This window comes from Amia ocellicauda, chromosome 17 (genome assembly GCF_036373705.1).
Source record: "Amia ocellicauda isolate fAmiCal2 chromosome 17, fAmiCal2.hap1, whole genome shotgun sequence".
Lineage (NCBI taxonomy): Eukaryota > Metazoa > Chordata > Actinopteri > Amiiformes > Amiidae > Amia > Amia ocellicauda.
The window spans coordinates 25,861,065-25,888,590 of record NC_089866.1 but is presented as its reverse complement, the minus strand read 5'-3'; the positions used below and the strand labels follow the sequence as shown (position 1 = coordinate 25,888,590).

The 27,526-nt window shown below is 40.5% G+C and overlaps 1 protein-coding gene across 4 annotated transcripts in view; it reads right to left on the bottom strand.

Moving 5' to 3' along the window:
* The window catches only part of LOC136712325 (mediator of RNA polymerase II transcription subunit 13-like), an 89,048-nt gene that overhangs the window by 47,529 nt on the left and 13,993 nt on the right, over positions 1–27,526 (bottom strand). The gene's annotated exons all lie outside the window — the stretch shown is intronic.

The following is a 27,526-nucleotide window of genomic DNA, read 5'->3' as shown; positions in this document are numbered from 1 at the left end:
CACTGCGCTGACTTCCCAGAGGCACCTGGGGGAGCACTTGCTGGCTAAAACTGGGGCAGGCAAGAACTACAGGAAGACATAAACCCCATTAACAGCCTTTTCAATGGCCAGGATTTGTTGCGTGTTTTGGTTGCTGGTAGTTAATAGATCACAGAGTTAAATCGATGCGATTTTGGGAAGCAGCAAGAAGGGAGCGAGATTCTCAGACAAGGTGAATGGCTGCGACCAACTGACTAAAGAGCGCAAAAGAAAACCTCCAGCTTAGTGCAAGGGCCAGTTAAAGGAACTATTATTTATATATAATAAAAAGGAAGAAAGCAGCTTGATGAGATTCTTGGCTGATAAAAGCAATAAGGCACTGAGACAGGCAGATGTATTAAGGGCCTTCTCTGTAATATCCTTATAGTTTTACATTCTCCATTTACCAAATCTTAGAACAGATGCACAGGAGAAAGGTGATTTTCCATTGATTTAAAAAAAAAAAAAAAAAAAGACAGATTGCCACATAATCACTGGATGCCACACTATGTAATTGTCCCAGAGGCTGCTCTACATATAATACTGTGACATACATCTCATTGGGATTAAGAATTTTGGTCTGAAAAAGGCAACATTTCAACCAGACACCTCCGATTCACATAGCTGCGGACACTGTGCACACACACACCCCGTGGAGCACCCCTGCCGTCTCTTACAGCCAAACACAAAAACAATAAAAGGAGATTAAACACGCAGGTAATGGAACAATAAAAGACATGAGGAACCTGATGTTGTAGACGCATAGAAGACAAGAACAAAAGGATTCTGGGATCATTAAGCAGTGTTATTAGGCCTCCGTTTCCCATTATGACAGACTGATGACAAATGCAACCAATATGTACAAACAGGGGCTGACAGTGCAGGAAAGTCATACGAATACACACACACTGAAGACTGTCACCTTTTGCATGTTCAGCTGATGGCTAATGAGGAACTCCCGGTTTCTAATGCAAGTCAAGCGCTTGCCTCAAGTGAGAAACTGAGGTTCCTTCCAGCTATGGAAAAATGATTCTCTTCAGTCACTTACAGTACTTGAAAACACACAAAAAAGTGAAAACATAAAAGAAGAAGAAATAAAACACCAAGAGTCCCATTAAGATTCAGCGAGCACGCATCAAAGGGTAACGATGTCAGTATAACCTGGAACATAATCTCCTCCTTCCTCTCAGAGTTACAAGGACACAAAACGGGGAGAGACTGTTTTAGGTGAGTCTTATATGTTATATGCTTCATCAGCTCAGTCACTAGCATATTTTGCAATGCAAACTTTGGGACTATGTATTGTGCCATGCATGAAATACAGTGTCACTAAACACATTTGACTCATACTTGAAGTAGAAATCTTAAGGAGTATTCAAACTTCAGTTTTGACCTAAGCGTTGCAAGGACTTTGCTATAATTCAGGTCCGTCAAGCTATGTCTAAACTCACAGGCAAAAGCTATGCAGGAAGCGGGGATGGGGACGACGACAAAGGTGGGGGGTGCTTAACTCCCAATGAACAGCATCTGATGCTATTTGTCTGCCTGCTTAGTACTGAGTGCAGGAGAGATGAGATGCAAAAACCTGCAAGTCACTACAGAACAAACAGCTTAATTCCCCAGAAAAATGGCTCTTGGCAACTGGCCAGCGAGCAGCGACAGCATCCGTCAAGCCTCCAAATCCACCACTTTGCTTTTAATTTCAAACTGGAATTAACAAGGGATTTCATTCCAGTTTTCCAGTCCCCTTTTGATGGCTCAGCACACTGTGTAAGCAGCAAAATTCTCTCAAAGCCACCCACTCCTCCTATATAGACCCAGGTAAAATCAGAATATTAAATTGATATGTTTATATATTATATACAGTGGGGGAAAAAAGTATTTGATCCCCTGCTGATTTTGTACGTTTGCCCACTGACAAAGAAATGATCAGTCTATAATTTTAATGGTAGGTGTATTTTAGCAGTGAGAGACAGAATAACAAACAAATCCAGAAAAATGCATTTCAAAAAAGTTATACATTGATAAGTATAACAAATAAGTATCAATCAGCAAGATTTTTGGCTCCCAGGTGTCTTTTATACAGGTAACTCTTAAAGGGAGTGCTCCTAATCTCAGCTCGTTACCTATATAAAAGACACCTGTCCACAGAAGCAATCAATCAATCAGATTCCAAAATCTCCACCATGGCCAAGACCAAAGAGCTGTCCAAGGATGTCAGGGACAAGATTGTAGACCTACACAAGGCTGGAATGGGCTACAAGACCATCGCCAAGCAGCTTGGTGAGAAGGTGACAACAGTTGGTGCGATTATTCGCAAATGGAAGAAACACAAAATAACTGTCAGTCTCCCTCGGTCTTGGGCTCCATGCAAGATCTCACCTCGTGGAGTTTCAATGATCATGAGAATGGTGAGGAATCAGCCCAGAACTACACGGGAGGATCTTGTTAATCATCTCAAGGCAGCTGGGACCATAGTCACCAAGAAAACAAGCCGTGAAGGACTGAAATCCTGCAGCGCCCGCAAGGTCTCCCTGCTCAAGAAAGCACATGTACAGGCCCATCTGAAGTTTGCCAATGAACATCTGAATGATTCAGAGAAGAACTGGGTGAAAGTGTTGTGGTCAGATGAGACCAAAATCGAGCTCTTTGGCATCAACTCAACTCGCCGTGTTTGGAGGAGGAGGAATGCTGCCTATGACCCCAAGAACACCATCCCCACCATCAAACATGGAGATGGAAACATTATGCTTTGGGGGTGTTTTTCTGCTAAGGGGACAGGACAACTGCACCGCATCAAAGGGACGATGGACGGGGCCATGTACCATCAAATCTTGGGTGAGAACCTCCTTCCCTCAGCCAGGGCATTGAAAATGGGTCATGGATGGGTATTCCAGCATGACAATGACCCAAAACACACAGCCAAGGCAACAAAGGAGTGGCTCAAGAAGAAGCACATTAAGGTCCTGGAGTGCCCTAGCCAGTCTCCAGACCTTAATCTCATAGAAAATCTATGGAGGGAGCTGAAGGTTCGAATTGCCAAACGTCAGCCTCGAAACCTTAATGACTTGCAGAGGATCTGCAAAGAGGAGTGGGACAAAATCCCTCCTGAGATGTGTGCAATCCTGGTGGCCAACTACAAGAAACGTCTGACCTCTGTGATTGCCAACAAGGGTTTTGCCACGAAGTACTAAGTCGAAGGGGTCAAATACTTATTTCCCTCATTAACATGCAAATCAATTTATAACTTTTTTGAAATGCGTTTTTCTGGATTTTTTTGCTGTTATTCTGTCTCTCACTGTTAAAATACACCTACCATTAAAATTATAGACTGATCATTTCTTTATCAGTGGGCAAACGTACAAAATCAGCAGGGGATCAAATACTTTTTTCCTTCACTGTGTATATATACACACACACATACACACACTACAAATCATGACAACAAATCCACCCAGAAGGAGATATTATAGAAGAAATCTAAAGAAGAGTGCATTCGGAAGAAACAGTATGCTGTTGAAAGGAAATATACCCATTTGCCTGAAGAAAAAAGTACTTGATCAATGAATAACAAGAGACAGAAAAATTAATAAATCGATCTGAGAACAAACCAAAATATGTGACATAATTGAAAGAGTGAAAATGTTAAAATGGCAATGGCCTGGAGACATTGCAAGAAGAACAGATCAAAGATGGATAAAGAAAACATTTGAATGGATCCCAAGAGATGAAAAAATACCTAAAAGATGACCACATAAAAGATGGGAAGACAAAATAACAAAAAAACATGGAAAAGAGAGGACGTTTCCACTTGCTTCGATCTACAGCTTCTCGTTTCCAGGTCACGCCAGCAAAGCTTCCGATTTAATCTTCCCATCTTTTATGTGGTCTTCTTCTAGGTATTTTTCTAATCTTTGGTCTGTTGTTCTCGCAATGAGTCCTGAGCCATTTTAACCTTTTCAATCTTGCAATTATGTCACATACTTTTGTTTGTTCTTGCATCCATTTATTTAATGCTCTATCTCTTGTTATTCCAAGCATACCACTTTCCATGTTTCTTTGTGTTGCTTGTAGTTTCTGTATCATCTATGCATTCAGTGACCAGAGCCGTAAGTGAGCACTGCTGGTATGCATTGATCAAACACTATTCTCTTAAGGCAAATGGGTAACAAATACATATATAAAATGGGGATATATAGACACACACACACTTCTGGTTGAGAGCATACACACACTTGATTTGTACTGTACTACAGCTTGTTCATTAAACTATACTTATTCAGCGATGGTATCTTAAGACAGGCTGATGTGAAAACCTTTTGACTTCCACTCCATACACTATAGCTCAATGTTTACACAGTCCCTTTCATCCCTCCGCTCATCTGGCTGGATTCTTTAGTTTTCTCAGGGCAGGGGCAGCACACTCTGAGAATACCTCATTGATAAAAACAGCACTGCGGACTCTGCAGTGTGCCAGCCGCAATCAACAGTAACCTACGAGGACAGAAGTGTAAACAGGGTAGGGTGAGGGAGATTGCAGGAGAATGCTCTTTGACACCTGCTCTGCCCTCTGCAAAGCCTCCTGGGATGTTGGTAGTATTTGTTGATGGGAGCTAGACTACATGGGAAAAAAAAAAAAAAACCTGAACCTCATTTCTCACCTAACAACTGGAGCTGGACACGATCCCAGACCCATCGGTTCTCTGAACCTGTTGTCTGTATTAAAAGCATTGTGAGTTTCCCCCCCCAACACACCCCAACGTAATTGTCTTTTACTGATCACGGCACAGAGCTGATTTCTGTAATTGAAAGCCAAACCTCGTTAATTATTTTTTGTGGTATTGTTGGAAAGTTGATCTCCCTGTGAATCAAGGCGCTTTATGCAAAACTATTCAGGTTTACGTGTTTGAGCATGATTTTCAAAAGTAAGGGCAATACATATATTTATTATAGTAAGTGTATCATAACTCAGCTACGTCATATCAAACGGTCACAAAAAGACAACATAAATTGTCTGAATCTGACAAACTGCAAAACGTGAGAAATTGTATTTAAACTGCTGGTCGCAGTCTTTTACAAGCTTTGGCAAACAGAGCTCTTTTTGTTATCGGTCTGTTCATTGTCATTTTCGTCTCGTAATATTTTCTGCTGCACATTTGCAGAACAATTGGGTTTTTAAAAAATTGCAATGACCTGGGAGAAGGTAAAAAGGCCATCCTATAAAATGAAACCCAGGAATGATGGAGAATGATTGGCAAGAGCTTTTTATCTCTGCCAAGTTGGTCAGGGAGAGGAATGTTAAATGTTAAATGCTAAATGTTTTGCATCCCCACCTCACAGCACTGTGACTTTTGAAGGATGGGGACTGTCTAAGTGGAGAACTCAGAACACATTTGCAACCATACACAATGCTACAAAGCAGCTGCTAAATACAAAGATTTATATATATTACAAAAAAAAAGGGGAAAAAAGATCTGGAGTCAATTAAACCGTGCATAGTTTTGCTTGGTGAGTCAGTCGAGGTTCCTGTAAAAATTCCCCAGTTCTGGCATAACTGCTGCATCTGGCGAGAGAATCATGTTACACTGATCTCTACTCTATAGGCCAGTCGGGAAGAATTCAAAAGAAACAATATCTGTTTCATTAGTATTAGTATTATTACTAATTAAACAACCTTTATGTGCTTTACAATCAGAATATTGTTTGATTACCCAGAAAAACAAAATACTTCAGTAGCTCACCATAGTACTTGTGTACAAGCATTTTACAACCACATTATTTATTGCAAAGCACTAATAGCACTGCTTTTGAGAAATGTGACCGTAAGTTCATGTAAATAAGACCATGCAACTTTAGATCACAGTTTTAATATAGTTGTATAAACAGGCCGTTGAGTTGGCTGCCGTTTCACGTGTAACTTTTGGGAAATAATCCAAGAATACCCAATTTGCAAGTTTAACCAGGAGTGTGAGCACTTTTGGCCAATTTGTCAACATTACCGCATTATTTAAATTATTTAAAAAACTATGTTTTTTCTTTTACAAATGACCTAAGGGTGCCACTTTCCATTCAACTCAGTACCAAAACATCACAAAAAAATGTTAATCTATTTAATGTCTTATTAACAAAAATCTAAATAGCTCACTGATGTTTACTGGGTTTTATTTTGTTAGCAGGCACCTCTTCTGAGTGACACAGTGGGCTGTCCTCTTGGATTGTTTGTGTGTGTGTGTGTGTGTGTGTATGTATGAGAGAGAGAGAGAGAGGGACAGGGAGAACAGGCACACTGGCCTCTGGACCCTTGCCATCCTCCGCTGTTCAGAATAGAAGCGCGGGGCAGAAAAAAGCCAGAGTATTATCCAGCGCTGTTACATAATGTGACAGCTTTGCTTATCTCCTCCATCCCAGGTCAGTTCAGCGCAAACACTTTAACTCTCTCTCTCTTTCACTCTTAACACACACACACTTTAGGAATGTCAAAGAAAACCTCAGACCTCGCTTCGCTCGCGTTCCTGGTGATCCAACAATACAACCCACTTGCTACTGATCAAAGGATGTCTGGGCATGTTCTATTTACTCTGGGTTTCAAACAAACTTTCCCTTCAAACACTGTGCAATCAGAACAGCACTGTCTGTGTACACCAGCTCGCCTTAGACCTCTTTTCTCTGCCCTCCTGACTGGACATCAGTACCTTAGTGGAACACCACTCCTCCCACAGACACACTCAGCTGAATGTCATTTTGATTTAGATATTTACTCTGATGTTGGGGAGGAGAAATGGAGCCATTAGCAGGCATTATTAATGATCCCCTGCAGCAATAGACCTGAAGAGGAGACAACGAGTAGCAGAGAGACAGCCTGCTGATTGTTAAGGCTTGATTTGGAAATTGAGGGGTGGGCGGGGGGTGGGAGTATTTGTGAGCTGGAAGTTTGAAATCTTCTGAGGTGTACACTGTAAGTGGAGCAAGGCAACGACAGAGGAGTAGAAGGACATAGGTGGACAGGGGAAGCGTGGATCAATGGCCCTTCAGTGCTTTAACCAGAGCTCATGTCTTGAGCTTGGAAGGACAGGTATAGTATCAATTCTGTCACGCCACAAAGCATGGTAGAAGTGTAGATGCTCAATCGCACCCCCACGTCTTTCTTAAGAAGAGAAGTCCATAGCCCTTGCCAACATTAGGAAACACTGGAGTAACCTTCAAAAAAGAATGTTTCCTCTTTTGGTCATAAGCCGTATGCAATGAATCAAGCATCTATAACTGTTTGCACAACTGATTTATAAACAATTACAGGAGTCACTGCTTTAACTCTCAAAATTAGTCATTTCCGTTCAATCCCTATGCCATTTTCCAAAAAATACTTTCAGTTGACTGAACCATGGCTACACTACACAAACACACAAGCTCAAATAATAATTAATGAAAATATAAAGGATAAGTAGGTTAACAGAAAATAAAAAATAAAATAAAACTGCTGTGTTTTTAAATCTTGGTAATCTGAGTCAATGAAACCTTGTTATACAAGAGTAAAATGAAAATATATTACGTGTTTATTGCAAATTACCAGACATTAACTGAAAACAAAAAAGTCAACAATGAAAATACACTGAGTATACTGCTTTCTTTTTCACAATTTAAATGGGTGTGTTTTTTTTAGTTTCCTGAATTTAAATCAAGTAGAAATTAGAAAGATGAAGAGAAAACCAGAAGAAGGAAAAAAACTAAAATTAAAATCAGCCGTTCCTTGATGTGTGGCAGGATCTCTGGATATCCATTATGGACTTTGACAACTTCATAGTTCAGAAGTTAGTTCTCCCAAAGCAAAAAAAAAAAAAAAAAAACTCCACACAGAGAGGGAGGGAGGGAGGGAGGGGGAAAGAGAGATAGACACAGAGGGCACAGAGCCTGACAAGTAAGAATCAGTGCTGCGCTGGGTGACGTATTCTGCAACGTGAGGTGGAGTGGCTCTGGGGGCTCCTTTCTTGCACACTAGCAGCGTATCATTGCAAGCTGTTAGAGAGCGTTCAAAGGCTCCCACTCAATCAGGGAGCCACTGTTACAGTGACTAGGCACCGCTGTACAGCACTCTCCAGGCCCATTCATAAACAGCACTGGGCTACTGCAGCATAACACCGCACAGTCAAACACAAACGTACTCAGAAAATATGTTAATGGTGTTCCCTATGCCCTCAAACTAAAATTACATATATATAGAACATCTGTGTGGGCCATGACTGGATGACCGGACACGTAGTTTCTGCGAAAACCTACAGCTAAGAATTCTCACCAGCATGACACTTTTTTCACTGATGTGATTAACACTTAATGAAAAGTTGCGATGGCCTTTATTTTCAGTGTGGTCTTTACAGCTGTAATGAAGTGTCAATACAAAAGCTACACATCGCATGGTCCATGATCAGCCAGCAACATTGTCAACATGTGTGATAAGATGCGTTTAAATGGAATGCACAACCTGTCTGATCTCTCGTAAATGTTGTGTGTGGAAGGCACTATGCACTATACACTAGGTCCAAAATGATAAAAGTAGCAATTAGTGGGGCTAGCCCCCCAACTGTACAAGGAATCAGCATTTTGAAATAGTGCTAATAAAAAAATAAAAAATATATAAAATGCAAACTATATAATTCCTGATCTCTCAGATTTCCCTTCACCCTGCTGTAACTCTCTGAATATATATTGTCCCATTATTGTACAACCCTAAAGGCCAGTCTTAACCAGGGTTTAAAAAACAAAACAAACATTCTCCAAGCCACCCTCCTGGTTTTTGCAGTAGGCAGTAACTCTCCCTCATCACTCTGATTAAATGAAGACACATGTACAAGTAGCAGTTGCATCTTAAGAGAGAAGTTGAAATGTGTAATAGGTTTAGGGTTGAGTTCTCCTCCTGACTGCATCTTATTTAGCAATTTGTGATTTCAAAGCCTGCAGACTTTTACTGTGGCTTGTATAAAGAAAGAAATACACACATAAAGGTCTTTGTTACACCGTGATCACAAGATAACATATCTCCCAATCTCGATACTAGCAGCCGTGATGGCAAGAAAATGTATTTCAAGGCCTTAATGTTACTGTACTCCCAAGCACAGCACTGTCCCCTAGAGACACAGCAATTGCACTTTAATCAGATCTGGCGAGTTCTATGCTATGCATATATCCAGGTAGCCAAAATGAATAAATAACTGCAGCTGGGAATATGTGCCATGGCTGCTGTAACGGACAGCAAGGATTAAGCTTGGGATGTTACGGAAAGGCAGGACCCATATGGAATAAAACGATGAATTACAGACAAAACAAATATTTAAATATATCCCAGGTTTTCTTATTTTTCAATACACAAAATTGGTATATGGAAAAATATAAGGATTATAAATGTATAATTATCATATATGTTCCATAAGGGGATTCCAGGTGTGGAGGGGTTAATCGCGAAGCCTACAGGGCCGTCCTCTTGAGTAGGAGGAGTCGGGAGCTGGCTACAGGAATTAAGCTGTGCCAGAGAGAGAGAGAGAGAGAGAACAAGAGGAATGGGAAGAAGCCAAGGAGATCTGCCAAAGCCTCCCCCACACTCCCAGTAGAAAAGCGAATGGGAACACCAAGCTAGCTCAACTCTCCTGAAGGCCCATACAAGCCAATACAGAAATCCTTTTTTTTTTCTTCTTCCCGCTCTCTCCTTTTCACACAATTACTGACTGGGGCTTATTGTTTCGTTTTATTTATGTATTTATTGATTTGCTGATGGAAAGCATTCAACAGAAATAACAATCAATGAAGTAACTATGCCATGACATCAATCTGTTCAAAATAGCAACAAATTACTTGTTTTTTGTTTATTTAATTCCATTTGGTCTTCTTTGCAAAACCTCTTTTTTTTACATGCTAAATGTTAAATGCTAAATGTTACATAGAAAAAGCAAAACAAAGACAAATTCATAAGTGAAAGGGTCTGTATGGTTAGAACGATTAGTGGAAAGCAGTATGCATGTCCCAGACACATACATGACAAAAGTTTTAGAACACCCCCATTTTTCCAAATTGTTATTGAAATGTAAGCAGTTCAAGTCTAGTGAATACTCTGAAATGGTACAAAGGTAAACTGCCAGGTTAAAAAAATAAAATAAAATAAAGAAAAGTTACCAAATAACTGAAAAATAATGTACATTTGGCAGTGTTACGTGCAGCTCCTGTGCATAGAAGTGACACCTGTATTCCTACAATGCGCACATCGTTTGAAAGCTTATTCTCTTGGCTACCAGCGCTTTTCATTCTCAAACACGCGATTTACAGTTTCTGTGTCACCCCGCTGTCATTCAGTGCCCGGGGGGGAAACTCGCAGTCTGCTATTTGATGTTCTATCAAACACAGAGAGGTTCAGATCCCATTATGTAAAATCGTTGTGTATTAGTACACTGTAAACAGTTTTCCATGTTGAGCTCTCTACGGGTGTGTGTTGCTTCTACCAAAACGTTGATGGTCTTGTTTTGATCAGTAGACTGTCTGGTTCCAGAATATGTCATAATTGTCAATATTTTCTGAGATGTTGTCTTCCTATTCAGACCAAAGCATCCCTCCATCCCCCCTTCCCAGAATGCGGTGGGGGAGGGCGTAAATGCGCAGGGGGATATAAAAACCTAATTGTTCACACCAGAGAACGCTTCACATCGTTAGAAAGCTGAGAGTCTCAGCTTTCATGGGATACCAAACACTTGGTAAACAACACAACAGTGAAGAGTACACATGGGATTAAAGAGAAGCACATGGATTTGTTTCCCTTTTAAGGGTACCAGAGGGGTTTGTCAGCTTAAGGGGTTAAATTGTGTTAAAAATTCCATGATTTATTTTTTATTTCCAATTGTTTATTTGATCTATGATTTAATTTCAGAGCACACTGAGACATTTAACTGCATAAATTTCAATACACATTTTTAAAAATGTAGGTGTTCTAAAACTTTTGACCAGTAGTGTATCTGCAGAGAGAAAGTGAAAGTTGATAAGCATGTTTTAGGAAGAAAAAAAAAAAAAAAGACTTTCGCTGTGTGTCTCCTTCCTTTTATTTATATTTGCTCAGCTCTTCTTGTAATTTCTTGTTTTGTAACCAAGGCACATTAAGCAGCTTCACCTGAAAAGAAGAGTGTGACTATTGTAAGGTGTTCTTGTCAACTTATCTGTTAAGTGTTGGCATGAATGTTGCAAAGTGGGAGAAGTTTAATATATATATATATATATGTATGTTCTGTTCTTGGAACCAGTTCAATCAAACTGAATCCCAAGAACATTACTGGAGAGAGTAAAAAAAAAAAAAAAAAAAAAAAAAAAAAAAAATCAGGACAGACAAACCAAAATGGTTATTTGTGAACTACCTCAATAGGAGGCATACTAACCAGACTCTTGGCTCATCACAAAGCACAGAAATATCAAAGAAACCAAATTTTAAAAAGTGACAGTGGAAGGCACATTGGCACAGAGGCTGAAGCAATGGGCTGGCATTTGCCGTTAAGTGTCTGTATTGGGGTGGCAGTTCACATCATTTAGTCTTCTGTGGGGTTACGTGGAGTGGGGGGTGAAGTCACATGTTGTGTGTAACTGGAGGAATTTTGAGAACTGGTCAACCTACGAGTCTGGATTCACCCCTTATATTATGCTACTTGCTCTAACAGGGCTAGCTTATTTCGTGTACTGGGCTGGTGTGTCCTCTAGGGTCTGAAATGGGAGAAGATCTGATTCTGTGCTCCAGCGTAATTAAAGGCTTAAGCCACTGGTAAAGAGAGAAGGCACAATAGCTTTATCAGATTCCATGCAGTGACAGGCCGCACTTATGTATAGATTCTTGGCAGTCTCTGCATTATCTGTGCCTAAACTGAATGCAGCCTGAGGATTTAGTACTGTGTGCAGCCAATATAAAAACGCAAGTATCAGTGTTTTGGTTCAATAGTGCCTAAAGCTTAGAGACTGAAGACCTTAATTTAAAAAAAGACAGAGAGATGCACTGCCCCCCCTTAGTTTCTACTCATCCTAAGTCATTGCCTCCAGGAGTTTGTTTTCTTTCTTTCTCAAAGAACGTGATCCTCCTGTTGAGCCTTCACTGATGTATTCAATTCCAGCCTCAACAGCATATAGTAACAAGAAATCCGAGAGAACAGAAAGAGGAAAAACATCTAACCACAATAATATCTAAAACTACACTGACTTTAACACAAGTAGTGTTTAGGGAGATTATACAACATGGATGTATATTGTAGGCAGTCAACAGGGTTATAGGTTATTCGATAGAGGCTGGTTTAAATAAGTAAAGCCGGCACAGTGGGAGGGGTGGGAAACAAAACTCTAAACTGCGTTAATTTTCAACAGTTGACGCGAGCACAATTCTGGTATCAGACTAAATCATCCTGTTGCCTGCACAATCTGGAAGAAACTACTTTTTTTTTTTTTTTTTTTTTTTTTTTTATAAACTCATGATTAAGCCTTTTTTCCTGAACAGTCCCCAGTACCTCAAAGCAAGAAACACTGAACTGCTGTTTCAGCATTCAGGTATTAGTCACCATCAGCTAGTATTTGCCAAAGATAAGGTGCATAAACCCACATTTGAGATCTGCAAGGATGGGAGCTCTAGAGTTGAGTGTTAGTGAGGCAGGTGGCTTGGTGGCTTGGTGGCTTTCTTGAACCAATCCCAAATTTTGTCATTTGAAAGTTTGGCCTGTGTCAGAAATAGCCATGTGTTTCCAGTAACTTGAGAGGGGAGAATGTTTACTAGTTCCAGGAACATCCAAAACCTAGAAAAAAAACAGACTGTTTGAACAGTTTGAAGATAGACACAAGCCGACACAGACAAACTTGGAAGCCCTGAATATACTGTGTAGACAGTGTAAGATTTGGAGAGATGCACAACAAGACTAGTTTTTTTTTTTCCTACCCAGAATACTATACAGTCAAAGATGAAATCCAACAGATCAAACCTCCCCTGTAGATTACTCTACACACAAAAATCACACAGGGGTTAAAAAACACATCTGCAGAAGTATAAATTCCATTAAAAAGGGAATGGTTAGTCCTGGATATTAAAAACAGGACCTCTATATTCATAACACTTGTTTACAGGTGAGGTATACTAATACCTAACAGTAATAATTGTGTGGTTATAATTTAGCTTGTAATATACATATTGTCCTATTTTCTCTCTCTCTAAAATTTATGTCATGGGCCTTTTTTCATGTGTATAAATGTAAGTTACTGCAGAACTGACCTTGAAGACGTTACTGAAGCTGATATTTTCTTGTTCGTGTAGGTTTCGTTTTTATTTGCACTGGCTTTTTTTCCCCACTCTTTAGTGAAAGTGAAGTACTCTCATAATCACCAAAATATATATCTGTTGCCTTTTCTTACATCTCCAAACTTCCATTTTGTGTATTCCCTTACTTTTTTAATGAAACATAAGAAAAGTTTAGTTTTTAATCTATGCAATGGATAAAAGGAAATCAAAGAAATAAAAAAGTGAAAAAAATGCAAGTTTCACATTAAATAAAATTAAATGCGGTCGTTCATTTTTTTTTTAATGTACAGTGTTCATCTGTAAATAAATTAAAAAACACTTTCACTTCCTCTTTTCTGCAGAAGGTAACTCCACGTTCGAATCTTTTGCTTGCATTCAAAACGGCACAAAACACACCAATTGAAGAAAATCAAGTACTGTAAACATGTACAGACCACACTGACTGATGTGCGCACACACACACAATGACTGGCAGCAGCACAACATGTCTAAACAAACACATGGTTACTTGCTGTCTCTCTCTCTCTCTCTCTCTCTCTCTCTCTCTCTCTCACACACACACACACACACAAGCACTTATTCTTTTCATCTGTGGCTTCTCTCTTTTTTTTTTTTTAAAGAAACTAAGCAAAAAGGAAGTTCAGAAGCCCACACACTCCCTTGAGCACAGCTGGAAAACATCTTTCCCTCCTGCCCTCCACCTCCTCGCGAAAAGCTCGTGCTCAAATCAACAAAGGTCAAAGTTACACCATTCCACCCCCGCCCCCTTAGAAGTCAAAAATCTCGTCAGAAACCAAGTGGAAAAATTAGAATAATTAAGACACAAAAGGCAGCAGCCAAGTTAAGTTTTTTTTTTTTCTTTTCACTTGTAGGTGGTTTCTTGTAAACGAAGCTCAGTTCACTACGAGACTAAGCACAAACCGAAGTTGATTTTGTGTTCGAAACACACAGCCAAAGTTACACTGGTGTGGCCAAGGAATAAAAAAGTAAATGTCCTTGTGTGGCCCAGCAGAGAACCTACCTACATCAAAACATCAACTTTCCTCAAGGAACTCTAGTGTCATATCTAGGTGTGCAAATTTGGGAGAGGCCTAGCTCAACAGATTTAGAGCTGTAATTGCTATATAGGGGCTTCCAACAAGTATTAACTCAGGGGGGTGGAGACTTATCCAATTATTATATTTCAGGTTTGTATTTTTAATACATATATTTTTTCACAGTACAATTTTTTCCCCATAACAGTGTGGACAATGGTGTGTAAATAAGTGGATTTTTTATTTAAATCCATACAATTATAATGCACTTACTCAACAAAATGTGAATAAAGCACAAGAGATAAAGAAGCCCTTCCAATGGGCATTGTATGTGAAACAGCATATACAAAATGTAACTTACAGCTAATGCGTAGTTCATTCGAAAAAGGCTGTGCATTCACTGCATTATAGAAAAAGTAAAATACCAGAATTAACATAAGAAGGTATCAATTAAGTTGGATGAAAAAAGATTCTGATATTTTGATAACTAAATGAACAGTTATCAGTAAAAAAAAAAAAAAAAAAAAAAACAGGCCAAGCAAAGCAAGTGTGAATGCACCTTGTGTAAAACTGTGTATAACTTTAAAAAGAGAGCATCTTCACTGTAAAATCCCTGAGCAAACCAATCAAATTTTATATTCACCCTCATTGATCCATTATGAATGCCAGATTTAACTACCGTACAGTAACTTGTGTAACAGCACAGCACTTATGGCCAGGGCAGTGCAGATTACACGAAAAAATAAATCATGAATCGTGGGGGGGGGGGGCTGGGAGAGAACAGTACAGATTGATGATTACAGATTCCAGACTGGGATATTTGAAAGGCAAACAGAACCTGCAATCAAAATCAGAAAGCCTTTAAGAGTTTACATTTCCTCTTACGCAAAGAGAGGAGGCGTGTCACTTCTCTCATCACCTGGAGCAAAGAACTAACACCACTCAGAGAAGTCAGGCATGGTGGCAACATTAAAAAAAAATAATAACTTTAGGCCAAAGCAGCTCATAGAAAGTCTCACAGATGCTGACCCATTAAACCAGCTACCAAAATAACAGTTTTCACTTTTATGTTAGATAAAACTACTTGATTTTGACACTGGAAAATACATTTTTTTTCCCATTAAATAAGCATCCCACCAAGCCTTGGGAAGTTAGGATTCAGGAACTGGGTGGAAAAAGAGTCTGCCTAGAAGACCTCTGCCAGCTTCCTCAATTAATTTTGGAAGTCCATCTCAGTCACGCCCCTTGGAGTAAAGGTTTATATTGTAGAGCAATTTCCTTTTATTACATTGCTTGCTTGTGACATTTCCTGGTCTGTGAGATTGCCCCCCCTCACTTACAACAAAGACGGCCAACTTGAATCAGAGCCAAGAGTATGTGTCCAGCTGCATAAACGACACGAAATCAGGTTGTATTGAACAATAAAGGGTGGAAATCAAAACCTTTATCTTAACATTATCAAATAAAAGCAGATTTCACTTATTCACACACTTGTTTTTAACCCTGTCTCGAGTACCTATACCAGTCGAGTCCCTTGGAGGCCCTTAATGAAGGAGGGGGCACAAGCTTCAAAAAAATCTATCACGATATTTTGACCCTTACAGACGATTTACGATATATCAGAAATGCTAACATTTTACAATGACTGCTTCCATGTTTGAATGTTAGAAAACTGTAGAACTGTAGAAAACACTAGTCCTGTTATTTGGAACTGAAAAAACAATGTAATAGGAAAAAAGTCTGCTTTTTGAGAACCCTACGAAAAAATGTACAACGTACCCACCATAATTTGATAATGGATACCAAATACAGGTCTCCACGTTGATACCAGTATGTTACCAAACCTCTAAACTGGAGCAGTCACAATATTACCTCTGCAGAAATGTTTCCAAGGATGGCATTTTAAAAAGTAAGGATGTTGGGGGGGGTGTAATTTAAAAAAGAGGCTATCAGCAATTTTCTTATTCCCCTGCACAGCTGCTACGAAAAGTTGAAGTAATTACACATTCAGTTTCATGAGTCTTAACTGAAAGAAACTCCAAATGGAGAAAAAATAAAAAGGTGGGGGGGAGGGGCTTTCTTAACTGTGTGCAGTACATAGAGAGGCATTGTGTCAAGCAGCTGGCCTGTGCCTGTAGTTTATATTGTATGGTAAGCTTCATTCTCACAATGTTGGGGAGTCAGCTGTAGGCTTTGTAACATTTTCAAAAAGCTTTGTTATTGGTGCAAGCAGTACGATGATGATGATGGGGTGTGCGTGTGGGTGTGTGTGGGTGTGTGTGGGTGTGTGGGTGTGTGTGGGTGTGTGTGTGTGGGTGGGTGTGGTGGGGGGGGTTGTTTGTGCCGTGACTGTAGCACTCCTCGACAGATCGGGGAATTTATCCTTGTCATATCACCGGACCAACTTCCTACAGCTGTCAGACAGGTTACCACTCTGTTCAAGGCCACAAGAGGAATTTATGGGAATTGGTGAAGTTTAGATGCCTTTTATCAAGGATACTATACTTTTTTCCCTCTCATTTGACACTGCCTGTGATCCATCCAGACAGAGAGAGAGACACTGGGGTGTGGGTGTTCAGGACAGTAAGCAGATTAGCAATCAGGTGATCGCTTCCCCATATGTACTGCACTGTACAATTCAACCAGCAAGGCAGTGTGTAAGTCAAGGTCAGGTCAGTAGTAGAATACACCAGATAGCACAGCACCATTATTATATTTAATGCTAAACAAACTTTTTCATTTTTTTTATTTAACTTGGCATTGTATTAAAATACAGACTTTTTCACTATAATCCCAATATGACTTTGTATCCTTTTCATAATCACATGAGTTATACCCTGTCAGGTACAATGTTGGACATTGTAATATATTGTATTGCAAAGTGTGTCTGCTGTTGCAATATGAAGTGAATGCATCTTACTGAGTAAGATCTTGGGATAGAGAAGGCTGGAGATCAGCTCAAGTCATTGGCCTAACATGGGCAACATGCCATTTGTAACATACTACCCCCTTGACCCCCTATAAAAATAGTGAACCAAAATAAAACCAAAGTAAGGTGAAGGCAAGCAAAGTGAAATAACTGGAAAGGTATGGAGAGGTTTAGTGCACCATGATACAAAACAAGGAATGCCATGACCAAGCAATAAGTCCATGCAATAGTCTAACCATGGGCTTTAGCAAATGTCTTTGCTCCACTGTGCACGGTTCTCTTGAAAAACACAGAATCATCCGACTAACTGAAAACTCCCCGTCATTCGCAAGATTATGTTTTTCTCGGATGACGTAAGGTTTCTGCATCAGCTGAGGAAGAAAGGAAAAAAGGGCAAGGAGACAATGAAGATGAGAGAGAGAGGAAGGTGTAAGGGTTTCTTTGTGTGTGCTGTTCGTCCAGCTATTGATTAGCAAAGTGTTTAAATTTTGCACTTGATGCATGATCACTGGAACAATTCCAGAGCCAAAGACAGGCCTTCAACAAAGTGCCCTCGCACCAAGACAGACAGAAAGATCGAGTGAGAGAGAAAGAAAGAGGATTTTCTCTTAAGACCTCTACTGATCCCGTACAAATGCATGATTCTGCCTGGGCATCCTGCTGGTAGATCTGCAAGTTTCAGGAGAGAAAGGGCAACAGTAGAACGTGCTGTCAATGTGTACAGAGTCAATCGTGGTTGCAGTTCCTCACAAAGGGCTATTCATTTTCATCACAATTCTCAAGCATTTAGGAATGGAATGCTCATTTGAAGGGGTGGCGCTTATACATTCATCTGTGGTTCCCCTTGCATTCTCATCAAACATGGGAACAGTAAAAGACGTTCCTGGCCATGATTGATTCAAGGTCATATAATGGTGCTATATTTGAGGTTGAAAATCCCCCCTCATTGGCCTGGCACACGATGCAGGACCGTATTTCCGCCCCCCACCCCCCCCCCCGTTCTTTGAAACAAAAACATTCCAAGGCGCTTTTGATGTGAAATCCTATCTTCGGTCAACCCCTGTGCCAGACCAAGCTCCGCACATATGTTCCCAACATGCTCCCTGGCAGCAGCGACACACCAGACGACGTCCAATTGCAAGAGATCATTATTTTCCCATCAGACACTAAGGGAGGGCCTTGCTTTTTCAAATTCTTCTTTGTAAGGCAACAAATGACTGGGCTGGGCTGGGACATGGAACACAGGGTAACATCATGGGATCTCAGAGTTGTACAGTCAAAGGCTAAATCATCAATGTTTTACACTGTAATCTAAACCAGCACTCACTCACTGCTAAACAAGATTCCCACAACAGTCTGATGAAAGCACTGTTATATGATGGAAATAGGGACTAGAGATCACAAGTGCAATTTCAGAGCAGGTATATTTATTATACACTCAAAACAAGAGTCACTGCTTTTCATACACATCTGTGGGGGCTCTGGAACAAGCTACCCAGCCATGTATTTGAAATGGAGCAATGAACCCTTTGTTATGTTTCTATGATCTATTTAAGTTTTTCCCAGTTAATGGCTTCTTTAATAAAGTAGTGTTAAATAAACACATTGTTCTGTAATTGTTAGTCACACTCAATACGTCTGTCTACGCCAATGGTCCTGACAGGGATGTTTTCTACTAGCCCAGATTTGGCCTTCCCTTTGAGTTTAGGGGCCGTGAGAAACAAAGCAAATCGTATTTGAACGGAAACTCTTCTTCTTCACATCCACAAGCTGCAAAATCTGTCAGTCACTTCTCGACCAATGGGAGGGTGAAGAGAAACAACAGGAAGATCAGTGGGAGAAAACGCAAAGACAGCCGACCTGCTTGTAGTACACTTACAAATCATAGAGGCTGCCAGGGGCAAGGAGCATTGCTTTTCACAGGCTCAGATCTGTCTAGGGGCATAGCTATGAAGACCACTGGTCTATGCAGATGGCCCCAACACAGGGTCACAAGCAAGTAGCAAGACACTCCTGAAACCCAGATGTTATTATTATATATATTTTTTAATTGCCACAACTCAGAGAGCTAGCGCTGCTGTTCCAAAAATACAGCAACAGCCTACATGGCCCCAACGTATTGACCCCCCGGGACTAGTTAATTTGTCTGACAGGTTCATTATTGCTATCCATTGTTAGGAGACTGTAATTAATCCACTCAGCCGATAATTCTGCATATGTGTTACTTGCTAACAAGAATATAACACTCAAAAAATTTAACAAAGTCTCTATGAAATCATGCCTGTTTTCACCAAAAAGGACAGTTTCTTTCAGATGTCTACACTATAAGATTATCTTAAGCTGGGTGGCAAATAAGGAATAAAACAGGTCTCTTCCAATTACTATCCTTAACACATTTAATTCTAGCAACATAGTATGAGGTTGTAGCTCAGCTGTAGTTTGGATCTGGCCAATTGGTCGGTAAGAACAATTCAAGAATCAGATTACCCTGACCACATGGTGTTGGTAATGTTCTCCGATTGTCACACAGTATAGCTATGATTTTATGGGTCCATCTCTGGAGCTTCAATTCATATCAAGCAAAATTGTGTGTAGCTACATACGTGTCATTTTATAACATGATTCTGCAACATCCCCTGGAGTCTGCAAATTGATGTTGCCACAACGTCCTATTGTTCCGTTTTCACTTTGTTGCAAAGGTAACCACAACGTGATTCAGTAACCTGAGTTGTTACTGATTTAGCGACGAATTCAAAAACCAGGTCAGTCCCATGCTGGCTAGAGCTGGCTAGAAAGCAGTCATGAATTGACAGAGACAAAGCACCAAGGAAACAGGTTTGGAAGCTTTGCTCTTGGGCAGACAGTTTCCTTTACCAGGGATGATGGTGAATTTGAGGTTTCCTTAAGCACAAACAGGCACTTTCAGTCTGATGAGTCAGTTCAGGCTCATGCACAAAAACAGGAAGAGGCCACCAGCACAGACACTGAATAAGAAACCAGTAGAGCTTTCAAAATTTCACTCACATCACCTACACTACTCACAGCTGTCCATGCACTCCAGCACCAATTTTATTTACAGGAATGCAGAGAATGCTTTACTGGAAACTGGAAAGGTACACATTGGCAAGGATTCTTACCCAGCCACACGGAAATACCAGAGATCTCAAAAAATGATGTCAAGTAAAGCTCCCCAGACTGGGAAATGATTAAATTGAGTATTTATGCAGATACATACACATAAAGGCATATAAATATACATATATTCTAGTGGTTCCCAAGCTTGGGGTCATGATCCCATTTTGGCTTGCCCCACAAAAAAGTGGATTGACTATACACACACAAATATACACATACATATACGCATATATGTACACATGTACAGCTCTGGAAAAAATTAAGGAGACCACTGTAAATTTTTCTTAAATCAGCATCTCTACATGTATGGCAGCCATTCCATTCCATTCATATGTGTATGTTGTCAGTATAGAATAAAACAAAAATGTCAATTTACCCAAACACATACCTATAAATAGTAAAACCAGAGAAACTGATAATTTAGCAGTGGTCTCTTAATTTTTTCCAGAGCTGTATGTATACACACACACAAATTATATAATTCCAGGATTGCTTCAAGATACAGACAAATCCAAAATGTAATTCTAAAATCGACAGGAACATTTCAACAGTCTTCAAGATACACTCAACTAGAGCTAGCCCACCATTCCCAACAATATAAGTAAGCCTTTGTTATGTTTTTTTCTATAGAAACCCCTGACCTTTGCCTCCCTTTCCCAACTAGCGTGTTGCATGGAGGTCCCGGTGTTGTAAGAAAGCTCTCAGAACACTGAGGACGACCGGGGGGGGGGCACTGAGATGGTGTGTGTGTGTGTGTGTGTGTGTTTAGGTGTCTGGGAACCCTCTACTTTGCAAACTTGTTTGGTGGAGGGGTAGTATAGCTTCAGAATGGAGATGTCCCTCAGTAGGCCAAATGAAAAGCATCCTGTCAGTCTGTGTTGCTGTGAAGGGTCAGACACTTTTTTTTCAGCCCCAGTATCACCATCTCTATATCCAGCTGCAAGCCCCCCTCAAACTCAACCCCGTCTACACCATCCCCCCTTCTCCTCTAGCAAAAAAAAAAAAAAAAAAAAAAAAAAAAGATGAACCTTCATTCATTTACACTGAAACCAAGGGTGACGGGAGCATGGGGGGGCTGTGGGTAGCTATGCAGATCGACAAACAGTGTAACCTCAGTCTGTGCTCTTGCCATCCACAGAGCAATGCTTACAAAAGGCCAATTGTGCTGAACCATTGTGCAGTTCCTTAACCTGCAGGTTTGAGAAACCAGCTTGATGTGACCATTGAGGCATAGGGAACGATACTTGTCCATGTCTGTAGTAGGACAGTCTCTATTATACGCCGTGCAGGACTTTTCCCAGGGCCCCCCAATCAATTATATGAATTACAGGATAAGCGGACATTCCCTAACCCTATTCCAACCCCTGACCCCCACATTAACTCCATAGATTTGGATTTAGATCAGGGCAGCAGAGAATTGCCCTACCATCCAATGAACTTGCTGCCTTTGCTACAGAACTTACTGTGAGAGTGTTGAATTCAGAGGTTATTAATAAGGGGTTTATTAAAGCTGAAGGAATCAGGAGAAAACAAACAGAGCGAGACCTCCAGATTAGATGATAAATACTGCTTCCAGAACCGATGGAACTTGACTTGATATCTACACTTAAACTGACATTGTACCACCAGTTTCCTATTGTATCCTGAAGGAGCTGCAGGAGAGATGCAAACAAGTGCGTGGTATCCATCACTGTAATATGGCATAACTCTATCAGCTCATCTACCGACTATGGCTCCAGTTCACAGGGTGGTAAAGGTCAAATGGCCTCTGTAAGCCTATCCGAGGAGGACAGTCTAGAGGGTCCTGAAGTTAATTAAATTCTTGGCTTGAGAAATGGATAGAGGAAGGTCAACATTAAATAATATAGCTTATTAATCAGAGAGGCCCAAGTCAAGTGCTTGCCATACACAGATGAGTCACAGATAACGACCCAGTCTAAAACATGGCCTTTTTAGTGAAAGGGATATTTCACCGTTGAATAAAACCCACTTATCTAATTATTTATTTTAACCTGCAGTTAAATGACCCGGGAGTAGGAATCTATATGAATTGAATCAAAATCAAGAGCCTGTCAATGGCAAAGAAGTAAAGGAAAGTGTGCTGTTGGACTTGGTGGTGGATAGACAAGAATCATAATGAAGATAATGAAGGTGCAAAACCTCATCGTCTCCATTCTGAAGATGAACAGGTTTCATAAAGAGCTCGTTACAAAATCAAATCCAAATCCTGAAGACAAGGAATTGTCTAAACAAAAAAAACAAAAAACAGGATGTGATTACGGAGTGAGGGAAAACAAATTATTCTACTGGTGCCATATTCCTGTGAAGCATAAAATGTCAAGATTGGGATTAGTAATGAGCTCACAGAGTAAAACTTTTTTCGCCCCCTTTGTTTTTGTAAGAGATCAACTACCAAAAAAGGGGGAAAATAGCAGACGTAGGTAACAAATGACTGCTAGACTACAAGTAATTGTTTTTGGAATGCAGTGAAGGCAAATGGAGTCAGCGTAGAACATCAGGTAGATAAATAATCGCTGACACACACAATCAAAATCTATATTTTCGTTGTTGGGAAAACAGAATATCCTCTATGGAGGTATCTATATCTTTGCAAGAATTCTAAGCCCAAGTATATGGAGTATTTTTCCATTACAATGTTGACGGACAGTAGAGTCCAGAGAATTTCTCAAGCAGACGGTCTCGAAACAATGGTTAAGTAATGATAAAGAAAATAAAAGACTGAAAAGTTCAAGCCCTGATATAGTATCAGGGGCAAAATATCAGAAAAGTATGCATCAAATGTGGCTCAATTTGAAAGCACTTGTCGTTTGCTTGTATCAAGGCTTCCTGAGTGGCTCAACTGGCAAAAGCCTTCACTCAGAGCACAGGTTGATCCCCTATAATCCAGACAGCGCTGGTTCCAATCTGGACTGTGTCATAGCTGACTGTGACCAGGATTCCCCATGGGGCAGTGTGTATTTGGCCAAGCACTGCTGGGATTAGAGGAGCTTGAGTTGGCCAGGGTTTCCTCAGCCTGCCACACTACAGCAAGCCCTGTAGCTCACTGGGGCGCCTGCAAGCTGAGCAGTGTTGACAGTGAGAGCTGTCTCAGTCCTCCCATGATGCTCCAGATCGCCTGTTTGAGCTGTGGACTTGAAGCGAGTTGATTGCTTGTGCATGTGTGTGGTAGCTGCCTACATGCCTCCTGTGTTAAGCATAGGGGTTGTAGCAGTGAACTGTGTTGATTAACACCTGGAGTTTCCATATTTGGAAGCTATAAAAGAGAAAATATCTGGCAATTCCGAAATAACAGAAAACAAAACCACAGCAGACACAGAACTGGCAGCCAAGTTCCTACCTGGCAAAACACAGGCTAGGGATTCACGTTATACAACACAGATCCAGCAGGAAAACCGGGTAACATGCAGTTCGCTGATCCCTAATAGGCGGCCAGCAGACACGAGCCAGATACAATTACCCTGCAGTCCAGCCGGAGATACCAAAATCTCCCACGAACTTGGGTTAAGAAAAAGCATACAGATCCAAATACTCAATATATAATTGGTGGAACATTCAAGGAAAAATTCAACCACCAATCCAATCGCACTTCTAAATTAAATACATAAAAAAATTGCGCTACATAGTAGATGTATTCAGTTCCCAGAGCTTCGGTATATTATTTTGTATTTTGTCCTTTTTATTGAAAAAAAAAAAAAAAAAAAAAAAAAAAAACTAAAAACAAACACTTGGATTCTTTCAACAGTTAGCCCAGACAGTCTATAATCCTTTGAAGCACAGGTGCCAGTCCCTTGACCTCAGCCAGGTTTTAGTATTAGGCGACTAAGTCTGTTTTAAATAATAACACTCAGGGTGAACAGATATGCTGCACGATTAGCTAACATCCGGGTTATCAGGTACAGAACGACTGGCAGAGATGTGGGGCTCTGCATAGCCACCTAATACAGACGAACAGTCTGTACTTGGTTAAGACCCCTTCTTTAAGTTCGTACCCGATGTAGAAAACGAGGCACCATCACCAGAACTGACAGGCTCAAAAGCTTAGTGCATTAACCCCCCGCTCCTATTTAAACGCATTCTCGGGCGCATCCAGGCCGTTGCTACGTCTGTGTAATCTTAAAAGCCAGAAGCTTGCCTGCTTTCCTGTCTCCGAACAAGGTATTAGGAAAGCGCAGCCGTGTGCTGTGTAAAAAGTCAGCACACAGATTTCCACAGCCCATGCGGTAACCTTTAAGGCTTTTAACGTGTAACATATTATGCGTGTTCATTTGTTTGTTTTTCCTTGTTAATGAAACAAGCTTGGAATTTGCATATGTACACAGTCGTCGTCCGCCCCCTCCCCTTAAATACGCTTCAGGAATGTTTAGTTTATTTGCCAGTGCGGGAATTATCAAATCCTCCACTATTTAGCATCTCCCTTCCTCACACACGGACCCCTCCCCACTCTCCCTGCCCAGTCTGCCTCTCTGTCTTGTACACTATCTGTGTGGAGTGCCGTTCCTGTTGCAATGTGTTAGCGAGTTGATAAGGCTGGGAACGAGGGAAGTCTCTCGGTATGGGGTTCTGTCGTGTCCACTTCACATTCACATGCAAATCCTGCCCCCCAAACCTCCCTCCCTCGCATTTCTTCCTCTGCCTTCCCAACACACAGCCAAAAGGGGGTTGGGGAGAGCTGCAGAGATGGCCTGAGCTAAGGGTAGATTCTCAGGGAGAGGGGGTGGAGGTGTAGGGGTTGGGGGTAGGACAAGCCTTGCCAGGCATTCAGCACTCCTCTTAGTTGAATCTGTACTTTTCGTTCTGGCTCCGTAGTCAATAAACAAGGCTGGCATGAAATTGTAGAAAAGTAAATGCCACCAGGGGCCACAGGTACAATTTTTACTGCTGCAGTCCTGTTACCGTGTACGAGTCCCTCCTGAATGCACCTTTGAACTGGGCAACGGGAAATGTGATCCGCACAATTAAGACCGTACTTCCATAAAAATGCAGAGTGTGACAAAGAAAGCTGAGGAGGCAAAGAACACAAAAAATATCCATATATGCCCATATATGATAGGAAGTACTGCACATGAGAAAAAGAAGTAAGAGGAAGTATTCAATTTATGTAATCTTCCCTTTAAAGTCTTGATAAGATACTTATTTGGAGGCCACCATGTGGCAATAAGTAAATAACAGAAATGGCTTCCGCTCAGACTGCAGTTTGGGGTGGGGGGATGGTGGAGGGTGTTTGGGGGTTTGACGGAAATAAGTTACGAGGGTGGGGGGGGGGTTGCTGAGGGTAAAAACTAAAAACTTGAGAGAGCATGGGGGGGGGTTGCCAGATTGCAATTTTAAAAACAACTTTTTTTGTGGGGGGGGAGCTCTGTGTAAGCTATCTGTACAACAGTGAGTACAGCAGGAGTGACTTTTTTTGTTGTAAATTTAATTGAACATGAAGGAATACTGGAAGGTCTGATTCCCTAAAGATTTGAACCAAGAATAAATAACGGTAACACTTTACAATAAGGTACCATAATTCCTCATTAATTAATATATGAATACCACAGGATTTAAACATCAATACATCATGAACATCATTCTGTTCTGATGTTAAGCACATGTACCTGCACTTACCATAACCCTAACCTTAAAGCCTAATCCTAACCCTGTTATACATGTGATTAACTTAAGAATGCAGATTAAGTGCATGACATATTCATATGTTTATCCTGTGGTATTCATATATTAATTCATGAGGAATCACAGTACCTCACTGTAAAGTGTGACCGAACTAACCAGGTTGGTGCAGGGACTGCCACAGTATCACTCAGCAGATTGGCAACAACAATTGGTATTTATTTTAATACTATTAATAATAATAATAAATAATAATAATAATAATAATAATAATAATAATAATAATACTACAATGTATCCAAGTTGACACAGAATTAATTTAATTAATAGGAAAAAAACGTAATATAACAGTTTATGGAAATATAGTTAGTAGCCTACATAGTACACAGTTAGTAGGTTTTAGAAATACAGGTTTGGGGCTTTAAGCAAGGTGCTTCTTCAAATAAAGGAACCTTTACTTGGGCCTCTGGGCCACCTGCCACAACCAATTTGGGAGGTTAGAATAAAAAAAAGTATGACCCATTCTATATTTAGGGTAAAAAATATAAATATTGTGACATTCCTCAGGACTGTTTTGCACCACCGTTGCTGCAGTGAGATTGTCAAACTCGTTTGAGACAGAAACCCACTGCTCTATCTCCCTCTCCCACTTCAGAAGCACAAGACATTTATCCGCTGCATTTCCAACTTACTTTCAAGCAATGCCAAGATGACACAGACACTCCCACCAGAGTGTCGTTCGGAGGCCCCTTTTCAGTCCCTGCCAGACGTGTGCACTTCACAAGACAAAAGCACCTCTCTCCCCTTACCGTTCCTACCTTCCTTAGTATATGCATATTTAAATACATTTTTTAAAAAGGACAGAAAAACTAAAGGGACCCAGACCAGCACTGATTCACAACGTTTCCAATCAATGGCACTGTTGAAAGCTAATCATTTTCTATGCATGGTCGACAAACCCAGCTTCTCTGGTGTATTCTGATAGGTATAATGCAAATGGATGTGACTATATATAGCACAGTTTTGTGCTGATTATAGCACTCTTTAAGGTAAGGCATGGCTGGCCGATTTACAGTAAGGAATAGCAGCTAATTGGCCAAGATAAAGCAATCCCACCACAAACTGTAAAATAAATATTAAAAAACAAAAATGTAGAACTATCAAGCTGTAGGACTCATACAAAGCTCTGCCATATTAAAATGACTTTGACAAAGAGGTAATTGGCTCCAACCTGTGGAGATAACGAGGGCACAGTCACTCACATTTTTACAAAGTGCAGGACTGTGAATAAACATCTGCAGGAAAAACGTGGTACAGCCAGATTCCAGTTTGTCGTTTGCTGGATTACTGTTTTTGCAGCAGTGCCATAGCAATTTCTGCGGTGGCCCTTTAAGTTTTCCTGTGTTGATTTTTCATGGGAGTTTATTTTGTATACAAACAGAAACCAGAACTATTGGAGAACAGTCACCAACCTGATACGAGTCATGACAGAAC